Below are 11,593 nucleotides of genomic sequence, written 5' to 3' on the forward strand. Positions count from 1 at the left end.
GCTTATAGTGCTTTGTTTTTCCATTTCAGTGAAGTAAAACTTGCTTAAAGTGAAGTATTCTAGTGTTAGAGTGAAATGTTTGTCATCCATGCTTATAGTGCTTTTTTTTCCATTTCAGTGAAGTAAAACTTGCTTAGAGTGAAGTATTCTAGTGTTAGAGTGAAATTGTTTGTCATCCATGCTTATAGTGCTTTGTTTTTCCATTTCAGTGAAGTAAAACATGATTAAAGTGAAGTATTCTAGTGTTAGAGTGAAGTGTTTGTCATCCATGCTTATAGTGCTTTGTTTTTCCATTTCAGTGAAGTAAAACATGATTAAAGTGAAGTACTCTAGTGTTAGAGTGAAGTGTTTGTGATCCATGCTTATAGTGCTTTGTTTTTCCATTTCAGTGAAGTAAAACTTGCTTAGAGTGAAGTATTCTAGTGTTAGAGTGAAGTGTTTGTGATCCATGCTTATAGTGCTTTGTTTTTCTATTTCAGTGAAGTAAAACTTGCTTAGAGTGAAGTGTTTGTGATCCTTGCTTATAGTGAACTATTTTTTCATCTCAGTGAAGTAAAACGTGCATAGAGTGAAGTATTTCATGCTTAGAGTGAAGTGTTTATGATCTTTGCTTATAATGGACTATTTTTTCATCTCAATGAAGTAAAACGTGTATAGAGTGAAGTATTCCATGGTTAGAGTGAAGTGTTTGTGATCCTTGCTTAAAGTGCACTATTTTTTCATCTCAGTGAAGTAAAACGTGCATAGAGTGAAGTATTCCATGGTTAGAGTGAAGTGTTTGCGATCCATGCTTATTGTGCACTATTTTTTAATCTCAGTGAAGTAAAAACGTGCATAGAGTGAAGTATTTCATGATTAGAGTGTATAGAGCTTAAAGTGAACTAATAAATGTTAAGAGTGAAGTGTTCTACCTTTGCAGTGATTCAGTTTATGCTTAGAGTGAAGTATACGATGTATGTCTTACAGTGTTTTGTGTTTTCTTATTTCAGTGAAGTGAATAGACCTTAGAGTGAAGTATATGATGATTGTTACTATGGTGAGCGGGAAAAAGATTGGAAATGTATTGTCTAAAAGAAACAGCAAGGAAATATCTAAAGGCTAAGAGTAAAGAATTGCAGCGCATTAATGTTGTTGGAAACAAACCATGAGTCATTGAATATCTTGACGACAACATCAAAACATTATCGAGAATGTAGCAACAACATGGACATAGATGTGGAAAAATGATTGTAAACTTCAAGCGTTCATGACCATTTGTTTGAAACTGATATAGTTCATAATATGTGTCATTTAGTTCAATATAAAGCTCATCATTTTCAATTAAATTCAATATTATGTTAGACTATATACTTCCTGTAGAGCATATTTGCATCACTATAAAACATATTTACTTCACTGTAATTCACTGTAAAATTATTATACTTCACTATAAGCATATAATAGTTCACTATATGCACAATATACTTCACTATAGTGGAAAAAATAATAAACTATAAGGCATGTTCAATTTACTTCACTTTATGCTCAATATACTTCACTATATGCACAATATACTTCACTTTATGTCCAATCTATTTAGTTCACGTATGAATACTTGTTAATTATTTAACAACATATAGTTCACAACTTAAAATTGTAATCTGATAAGTTTTGGTACGAAGTGAACAACTATAGTAGTGAACTAAAACAAGTACGCAGTGAACTATACATATGTAAGAAGTGAACAAAAAACAAGTTTGCAACAAAATAAAACTCACGTACATAACATGTACGCATTGAACTAAAAACCAGTAAAAAGTGAATTAAAAATAAGCTGACAATGAAATAAAACTCACGTTTAGTGGACTAAAATATGTACACAGTGAACTAAAAATAAGTAAGAAGTGAACTAAAAATATGATGTTTAATATTTCAGCGAAGAATATAATTTACAGTGTACAATTTTCAGTGAAGTATATTGAGCATATAGTGATGTATATTGTGTTTATAGTGAAGTATATTCTGCATCCCTTATAATGTACCCCTTTTTCATTTCAGTGAAGTATATTTTTTATATAGTGATGTATATTATGACTATAGTGAAGTATATTTTGCATGCCTTATAATGTACCGTTTTCTCATTTCAGTAAAGTATATTGTTCATATAGTGAAGTATATTCTCATATAGTGAAGTATATTCCTAAACCCTGAACAATGCGCCCAAACTTTTATCTCTCTCTCTCACAACAGCAACGCCTCTTTTCTCTTTCGCCTGGTCGCGGAGGACCACCGCCGTCACCGGCATGTGGCGATGCGGGCGTCTCCCTCCTCTTTCCCCGACTGCCCTCTCTCTCACTCTATCACTATTTCTCTCTCGACCTCAACGCAGGCCTAGTCGACACCGTCACCATCGTCGGTGAGCGGCAGCGCATGGTGTTGGTCTCCTGCCTCATTGCGAATCAGAGGCGAAGCTTGGCTGTGGCATTTGAGCCAGCCGCCGGTACGCCATCCTGTCCTTCTTGCTTCAGCCATTGGATGATGCCCGCCATCAGTCCCGACTCCAGACGTTGCGATTCGACCGGGAAGTGACGTCGCGATCAAACGTGAACGAATTTGGACAGGAAGCTGAATTTGGTTTAGAAATAACGCAACACAATTCACGTTAATTTTGCGAACAAATTTGGTGAAGATTGGAAGAAATCGGCGCTTGAATTCTGGAGGAATCTACGCTTGAATTTTGGAAGAAATTGCACTTTGAATTTGGGAGAAATCGTTGCTTGAGTTTGAGATGTTGACATTCAATTTCCAAAAATGCCCTTGGGCTATTATTTTTAACAAAAATCTGAAAATTTGTTTAACCTTTAAGATTAAATTAGAGTAACAAGATGTGTGGCTGAGATTTATTCTCTAGTTATACACTTAAAATTAGTTAGACCTTGATCACTCCTCTATATATATATATATAAATATATATATATATATATACTTTATTTCTTAGTACTATCACTCAAATAATTGATGATTATTGAGTCGATTTCTTTGTATAAACATCTTCACATAAAAGTTTAAAAATAAATTAGATATGATATATAATATGGATAAAAAATAAAATAAAATCAAAATTTTCATTTGAATCTAATTATTTTATTTTATATAATTCTTATAATTGAAAATTGTGAAAAAATGAGTACATGTACACATATAATTTCTCTTTACGATGGAATAATATAGTGATGATTGTTAGTTCGATTTTCTTGTATCATGTGGAGTATTATTTTCTCGTGAAATTCAGGGAATAAAATTAGATAAAATATAATATAAGTAAAAAACTAAATTAAAATAATAATAGTTAGAAATAAATTTTAGAAAATTAACGGTATCACCTTCATTTTTAAATGACAATGTTAATTAGATAGAAATTTTAGAAAATCAAAAGAAGTTCTATTTATGAAATTTACTTCTATTTTTAAATGATAATATTAGTTAGATAGTAGAAATTTTAAGAAGTCAAGAAGTTCAATTTATGAATTTTTCCCCAAGTGATGGAATGTTTTTATTGCTATGATTGTTTATACCATATATAATTGCTGTAGTTTAATAGTGTTTGACTTTGCAAATATAATACAAATGGTAATTTTTCCCCAAGTGATGGAATGTTTTTATTGCTATGATTGTTTATACCATATATAATTGCTGTAGTTTAATAGTGTTTGACTTTGCAAATATAATACAAATGGTAATTGAGTGCATAAATAATACTCCCTCTATTCCATAGTAATAGAGTCATTTTGTCATTTTGGTACGTTCCATAGTAATAACGTCATTTTCCTTTTTAGTAAAAGTCAACATATTTTTCCACACCTACTTTACTCTCTCTTATTTTTTCTCTCTCTTCATCTCTCTACTTTTTTTCACTTTTCACTTTATTCTCCATTTACATACTCACCTAACACAATTTTTCTTAATCTCCGTGCCGAAAAGAAACGCCTCCATTACTATGGAACGGAGGGAGTATTTAATCAAAAAACCGGTTCAAACAAAAACCAGTTTAAAATTTGAGGGCATTTTGTATATACAAATTTTATCAATTTATCTTTACTCATAATTTTATCAATTTATCTTAGACTAAAGTTCAAATTTGATCCTTTTAAAAAAAAAAAATTCGGAACTATATATTAAAAGTGTTACATTTTACTCTTAAACAATAGTATTTTGATACATAATTAACATTTCAGTTAAAACTCAGGGTCAAACATGTTTTGACTAAATTAATAACTTAAATATAAATCTAACTAATTAGATTAATTTAATTAATACTCTATCTATCCCCTATCTATCCCCTTAAAAATGAAATGTTTTCCTTATTTGGTTGTCCCATTAAAAATGAAACGTTTCCTAAAATGGAAACAACTTTATCTCTACTTTTTTATCTTTCTTACTTTACTCTCTCTTCATTAACTCACAAAATAATATTACATAAAATCTCGTGCCGATTTCCAAATGTTTCATTTTAAGTGGGATGGAGGGAGTATAATATTAAAATGTATAAAAAATATTTTTGCCGATAGTAAAAGTTAAATTTTTATTATGGATAAAAGAATATTTAAAACTAGTTTCTTATTATATAGTATATAAAATATATTAGAGTTCTAATAATTTTTTATTATAAGTAAAAATATTTTGTAAATTTAAATATTAAATTAATAGGTTAACTTGGTTAGTTAGATTCATAATTAAAGTACCTAATTCTATCAATTTGTGATCGTTAAATTTAATGAAATTATGGACCAAAACATATAAACAATCTATTTGGGTTAAATTTTGGGCTGATAGTTTTTGAAAAAAAAGAAAAGATTCTTTTTGGACTAATGCGTTTGGGCCACAGCTTATTGCTGTAACTCGTGTCTATTTCATTAATGAAATTTTGAGGTGGGAATGGGATGATTTGACTAAATCAAGATGGAGAAGAATATTGCAATGGAGGGACTATGTCTATAAGTAATTAATTCCCGAATTAAGGCTGGACCGAGTAATTAACATACGGATATCATATATTATGCCTTTTTTCAAATAATTGATTCAAAGAGCTTAGGGTTACGAATAAATTAACGCTTTTAATCAAATCTTATGATTTAATTAACTCGCAAAGATTTCATAAATTTCCTAAGGAGTCTTGATGGATATTTTAGTTCAATGATTTCTCAAGGTCTGATTAGTTGTTGTATTATTTAAGAGGGTTATTCCCAAACGCTATTTAAGACCGGAACAGAAAGTCAAATTAAGGATTTAATTGACGAAGTAGGTTTTTCTATCCTAAATATTATTATAGACTTTCTTCCTAAAATATGAACTTATTTTCAAGCATGTCTTATGTGAAAATGTTAATATGTTAGTTTTGTCATGTTATGATTTGCTTTTACGAAATACTTCCTTCGGTTCCCATTAAATATCTCACATTTGATCGGTGCGGATTTTAAGAAATTATTTGACTTTGTAAAAAAAAAAAAGTGAGTAGAAAAAGTTAGTGAAATGTGGATCCTACTTTTGCATAATACTAGTTTTATAATAAAATGTGAGTGAGAATGAGTTAGTGGAATGTGAGGTCTACTACTAAAAATGGTAAAAGTGAAATGAGACTTTTATTGGGGACCATCCAAATAAGGAAATATGGGACATTTAATAACGACTGGAGGGAGTAGCTATCCGCTTAGTTATGCCAATTATATTCAAATCGAATTCGGACCGTGCACAGACTAGTGTACACACATGAGGATCGCGAGCTAGCTTTCAAGTTGGTCGGTCCAGTGACCGTTATGGAATGTGACCACCTTTCTGGTTCATATATGTTTCAGATACGATACGCATATTTAATGAATTTAGATTGTGCAATCGACCTTTACACATAAAAATAAAACCTTGCGCTCGCTCAATTGTGGATTGACAAAATCATTTTTATAAAAATGTTATACTCCGTCTGTACTTGAAAAGTATGAACATTTGGTTCGATACGGGTTTTTAATGTATACTCACTTCGTCCGCTATTAAATGTCTCATTTTTTCCTTTTTTATCCGTCCGCTAATAAATGTCTCATTTCATTTTTACTCTACTTGGTAAGTGGACTTTACAGTCTACTAATTCACCCCACTCTCATTTTATTAGGGGTGGCAAATCGTTAGTGTTGGGTCGTTATCGGGTTAACCTATTAACGACCCGACCCAATAAGGAGAAACACGAACACGAAAAACCCCTGAACACGAACCCAACCTACTACCCTCAAACTCAAACACGACACGAACCCGACACGAACCCATTAACGACACGAACCACCTTGGGTCAACATGACACGACACTATAACAACATGACCTGATAACATGATTAGAACCTGATAACACGGTAAGAACATGATAACAATTGTTCTTGATTAACAAAAGTTACAAAACATTGAATCTGATCACTAAGAATCTAATTAAAAACCTAAAATCTGACTATACAATCTGATCTGATGAACAATAATATCAATAGGTTCATGGAAACAAAATTCAAAAAAATCCAACAAAAAAAATTATCATTTTAAAAATTCTAAAAATATATAATAGTATTATAATATTATTTCTTAACGGGTAACACAAACACGGCACAAAATTTTCATGTCCTTAACGGGTCGACCCGATAAAAACACGAACCCAATAAGCTTTGACCTAAACCCATTAATTTCGTGCGGATTCGTGTTAGATTATCATGTTGTGCCGAAAATTGTCAGCCCTACATTTTATTACAAAACCAATATATAAAAATAGGCCTCATTTTCCACTAATCTTTTCTACTCACTTACTATATTAATTCGAACTATTTCTTAAAACTCGGACTGGTCATATATGAAACATTTAATCGTGGATGTAGAGAGTAATTAATAAAGTAAGAAAGAAATATAAATATCATAAAATAGTGTTAGTAGAGAATGTGTACTAATAATTATATTATTAGTAGTACAATATATTAATAATATACATTATAAATAAAATGATGCGTAGAAAAATATATTATTTAATTATTTCAAAATTAGTTCTACCTGACCTAAAGTCACTTTTTTTGGCCTAGGGACTTTCACTTTGAGAAAAAAACGGAAATGGAATACGTGTGAAATGAGCCCCTAGTTACTAAAAACATTGTTGAATAGTATTTCGAATTATTAAAATTGTTAGGCATGACCTTGACTCCATGACCATGTGAAATAATTATTAATTTTTCTCTATAATAAGTTCTCTTTTAATTCAATAATAATTCACGATAAACTCGTGAAATCCCTAAACTAATTGTGTGATCACGCAAGAACAAAAATTAAGATTCTCAAACATGATCAATATTCAATAAGTGCTATAATAATTTGATAAAATAAGAAGAAACTATTTATAATTAATAAAAATAACCAAAAAAAGTTAATTTCTTCGAAGCTAAATGATACATACCAACAATTTTGCTCACCGAAATGAGAAGAGAATAAAAAATCGCGGTAGAATTGATTGATTGTCTTATTTTGTTTTCTTTATTGATAATTTATACTTACTCTGTCTCAATAAATATGCAATATTTAGTTTTCGACATGAAATTTTATACAATGTTATTTTGTGAGTTAATAAAGAAAAAGTAAATTATAAGAAAGGAAAAAAAAAAAGATGGTGTTGTTTCTATGTTAAGAAAATTTTCATTTTTAATAGGTACTTCCTCTGTCCATGAATATGAGTCTCATTTTTCCATTTTGGTCCATCCACGAATAGGAGTCCCGGTTCATAATTACCATAAATGGTAAAGAGACCCCATATTCCACCAACTCATTCCACTCACATATTATTTAATACTAATATATACAAATTGGACCCCTATTCCAATAACTTTCTTCCACCCACTTTTCTTAACATTTTTTAAAACCCGTGCCGGATAAAAATGAGACTCCTATTCGTGGACGGAGGAAGTATATCTAAAGGGAAAACGCGGTATTTTTAATGGGAAAGAATAATCGGAGCTCTAATTCCAAAAAACAAACTAGAAAAATTCAAATAATTAAATTAGAAATGGAAATTTTTATTCCTTATAGAGCATCCAACTGATAGAGGGAGAAATTTAAAATTCAAATTTCGCAAACTAAGCATACAATCGGATTTCTTAGTATTGTTTATACTCTGCATTTCTTAATTAATACTTTCCCTCTTCTGAATTCTTTCTTTTTTTAGTTTATTTCTAAAATGTACGAACTTTTCTAATTTTAAAACTTCTTTCTTTTTAATAAGGTGAGACGTATACTATAATAGTGAAGTCATTTTGCCAATTTAATATGTTTCATAGTAATGCAGTTATTTCCTATTTTAGTAAAAAGTCAACACATTTCTTCTCATCTATTTTAAACTCTTTTACTTTATTCTCTCTTTATCTCTCTATTTTTTTCATTTCCTACTTTATTCTTCGTTTACTTAACTCACTTAACACAAGTTTTCTTAAATCGCGTGCCGAAAAGAAACGCTTCCACTACTATAGAACGGAGGAGTTATACTTTAAAACTTTTTCTTTCTATCTCTCTCTTTTTACCAATTACTCCCTTTGTCCGTCATTAGGAGTCCCATTTTCTACATTCGTTTTGTAAAAATAAAAATAAATAGTTAAAGTTAAATAGTTAAAGTAAAGAATTGGTAAAGTCTTCTCTGTATTATTTTCTCTCTTATTTTATCATTTTTTTACTTAAACTATTTATTATTATTTTTATAAAATGTGCAGAAAATCAATGAAACTCCTAATATCGAATGGAGGGAATATGTATTAACACCTGTATCAAATTAAATGTTCATATTTCATGGACGTGTACGATCAAGAATTCATATACCTCAATATGGGGACTTCCCCCTAGTAATCCAAACAGCTTGATATAAAATTTAAATAATACGTAAGTCATTCATCGTTCATAACTAATTAATAGTTGTACAAAATTTGACTCTTCCAATTTTTAGCCGCCAGACAACCAGATATATCCTCCACCGGAAAATTAATATACTCTGAAAAAATCATAAATACCCCAAAATTCAACAATTGCATTAAAATTCCAATATTCCAAACTTCAAAATATCGTCACTCACTCTATAAATAGCCATACTTCCTTCCCTTCATATGCACAACAATTTCTCCTTCATCTCCAAATATGAAACACTCTCTCACTCTCTTCACCGTCCTTGCCCTCCTTCTGGCCACCGGAAAATCTGTTTCCGGCCAGAACTGCGGCTGCGCTCCTAACTTTTGCTGCAGCCAGTTCGGCTACTGCGGCACCACCAACGACTATTGCGGCCCTGGATGCCGTTCCGGGCCATGCTTTGGCTCCTCGGGAAATAAACTTGGTGATATAGTTACCGATAGTTTCTTCAATGGCATTGCTAATCAGGCGGGGGGCAGGCTGCGCTGGAAGGGGATTCTACACACGCGCTGCCTTCCTCCAAGCAGCTCAGTCCTACCCACAATTCGGCACCACCAGCTCCACCGAAGTTGTTAAGCGGGAGATCGCCGCGTTCTTCGCTCATATCACCCATGAAACTGGACGTACGCTATTTTATTTCACTAATATTTCATTATAAAATACTCCAATTATATAAAAGTAGGACTGGTCGTCATATTCCACTAACTCTTTCTGTTCATTTTTTCACTATATTTTTTAATATTCGTGCCTAATCAAATACTCCCTCCGTCTCATTGAAGATGACCCACTTTCCTTTTTGGTTTGTCCCAATCAAGATGACCCATTGCTTAAAATGGAAACCCCTTTATCTCTACTTTATTCCCTCTCTCTTACTTTACTCTCTCCACTTAACACACAAAATAAAGTTGCATAAAATCTCGTGCCATCCAAGAAAGGGGTCATCTTTCTTGGGACGGAGGGAGTATGATTTATATGAGTGGACGGAAGGAGTAACTTATTTTACTTTTTGTTTTTATTTTATTTAAGTAATTTTAAGACAATGTGTTTATTTTAAGAGATCATGTTTTATTTGTCACATGGTATAAAACAAAGTTTTATTATCATGCAGATCTATGCTACACAAGAGAGATCAACCAAGCTAACCGCTATTGCGATAGCAACAATAGACAATGGCCATGTGCACCGGGCCAGAGCTACTTTGGCCGAGGCCCAATACAACTCTCATGGAACTACAACTATGGCCCGGCCGGCCGAGCAATAGGCTTTGACGGATTGAACAATCCTGATATCGTGGCCAGAGATAACGTTATCTCGTTCAAAACCGCATTTTGGTTCTGGATGAATAATGTGCACGCGATTATCACATCTGATCAAGGTTTTGGAGCAACGATTAGGGCTATTAACAGCATCGAATGCAATGGGGCGAATCCGGCCGCTGTGACTGCTCGTGTTAATTACTACACAAGCTATTGTAGCCAACTCGGAGTTAATCCCGGGGGTAATCTTCGTTGTTAGAAAAGCTTATTCTAGTAATTAAGTGTGGCCTCTTGTGTGAGCTAATAACCGGCCTCCAGGAATAAATGTAATTTGATAAATATGAGTGATAATAAATGGTGTGTTTGAACTAAATGCATAAAAGTTATGGAGTACTTCATCTATCCCACGTCATACGCACTTTTCATTTTAGATCGTAAATTTATGATTGATTTTTTAGTGTAATTAAATTTGTGTTTTAATTGTAATGAGCAATAAATTAATAAGAGAACACTTAATTAACTCTAATATATTAATTAAATACCCTAATTCTTACTTTAAATAGAAATAGTGTAAGTAGTTTGGGACGAGCCAAAATAGAAAAGTGTGAGTAACATGGGATAGATGGAGTATATAGATATTTGAAAAAACATACTAATAATATGGACCCCACCTTCCACTAACACTACTTTCTTATTTTTTTCCATTCTCTCTTACTTTTTTCCCTTTTCTCTTACTTTTTTCCTTTTTCTCTTACTTTACCAATTTTACATGAAAACCCGTGCCATTCATAAAGTGTCCTATTTTTCGTGAACGGAGGGAGTATATATTTGGGGAAGAAGATTAACCGACACAAAACTAGCAGAATAAGTCCTCTTACCAAAATTTCACTACAAAAATTCACGAAACCAAACACTATTGTTTTATCTTGGATGAGTATTGATATAAACCATTGTTCAATAGTAGCTTCTCGGAGACTTGTCTTTAAATATACCCAAGCTCAATCAAACAAAAATGATCAACAAGAAAAATGATGACAAAAAAGGACGAAGGAAGCTTTGACTTGGGGAGCTTTGGACCTCCTTCAAAGGGATTGAATGCAACCTAATGACTACTTTCACCAATTACTTACTTAAATTGATTCCACCTATCTGTAACACTTAAGGTAAAAGACATTCTTACATTGATAATAGAAACAATAAATATAACTACCAAATGAGTGAAATTTATAACTACACTCATAAATTGGAGAAGAGAATACTCAAATGAATTTTAGGATTCATAAATGTAAGGTAAAACGAGTCCATATTTACTACAACAAAAAAACGATAAGGTCATTTTTAATCCAATTAAGACGCTAATTTGTGTTTTTAAATATACCATTAACGCTTCAAAAAACGTCCTT

General features: G+C 31.8%; 1 pseudogene across 1 annotated transcript; it reads left to right on the forward strand.

The window, feature by feature from the left end:
* The first annotated feature begins 9,154 nt into the window (after nt 1-9,154).
* Nucleotides 9,155-10,563, forward strand: LOC148933325 (chitinase 4-like; annotated as a pseudogene). Its single transcript, XR_016136600.1, has 2 exons — nt 9,155-9,557; nt 10,043-10,563. The product of XR_016136600.1 is annotated as a chitinase 4-like (transcript).
* Nucleotides 10,564-11,593: the final 1,030 nt, after the last annotated feature.

Source organism: Salvia hispanica, chromosome 1 (genome assembly GCF_029641045.1).
Source record: "Salvia hispanica isolate PSC_SH4W2 chromosome 1, Shi_PSC_v1, whole genome shotgun sequence".
Lineage (NCBI taxonomy): Eukaryota > Viridiplantae > Streptophyta > Magnoliopsida > Lamiales > Lamiaceae > Salvia > Salvia hispanica.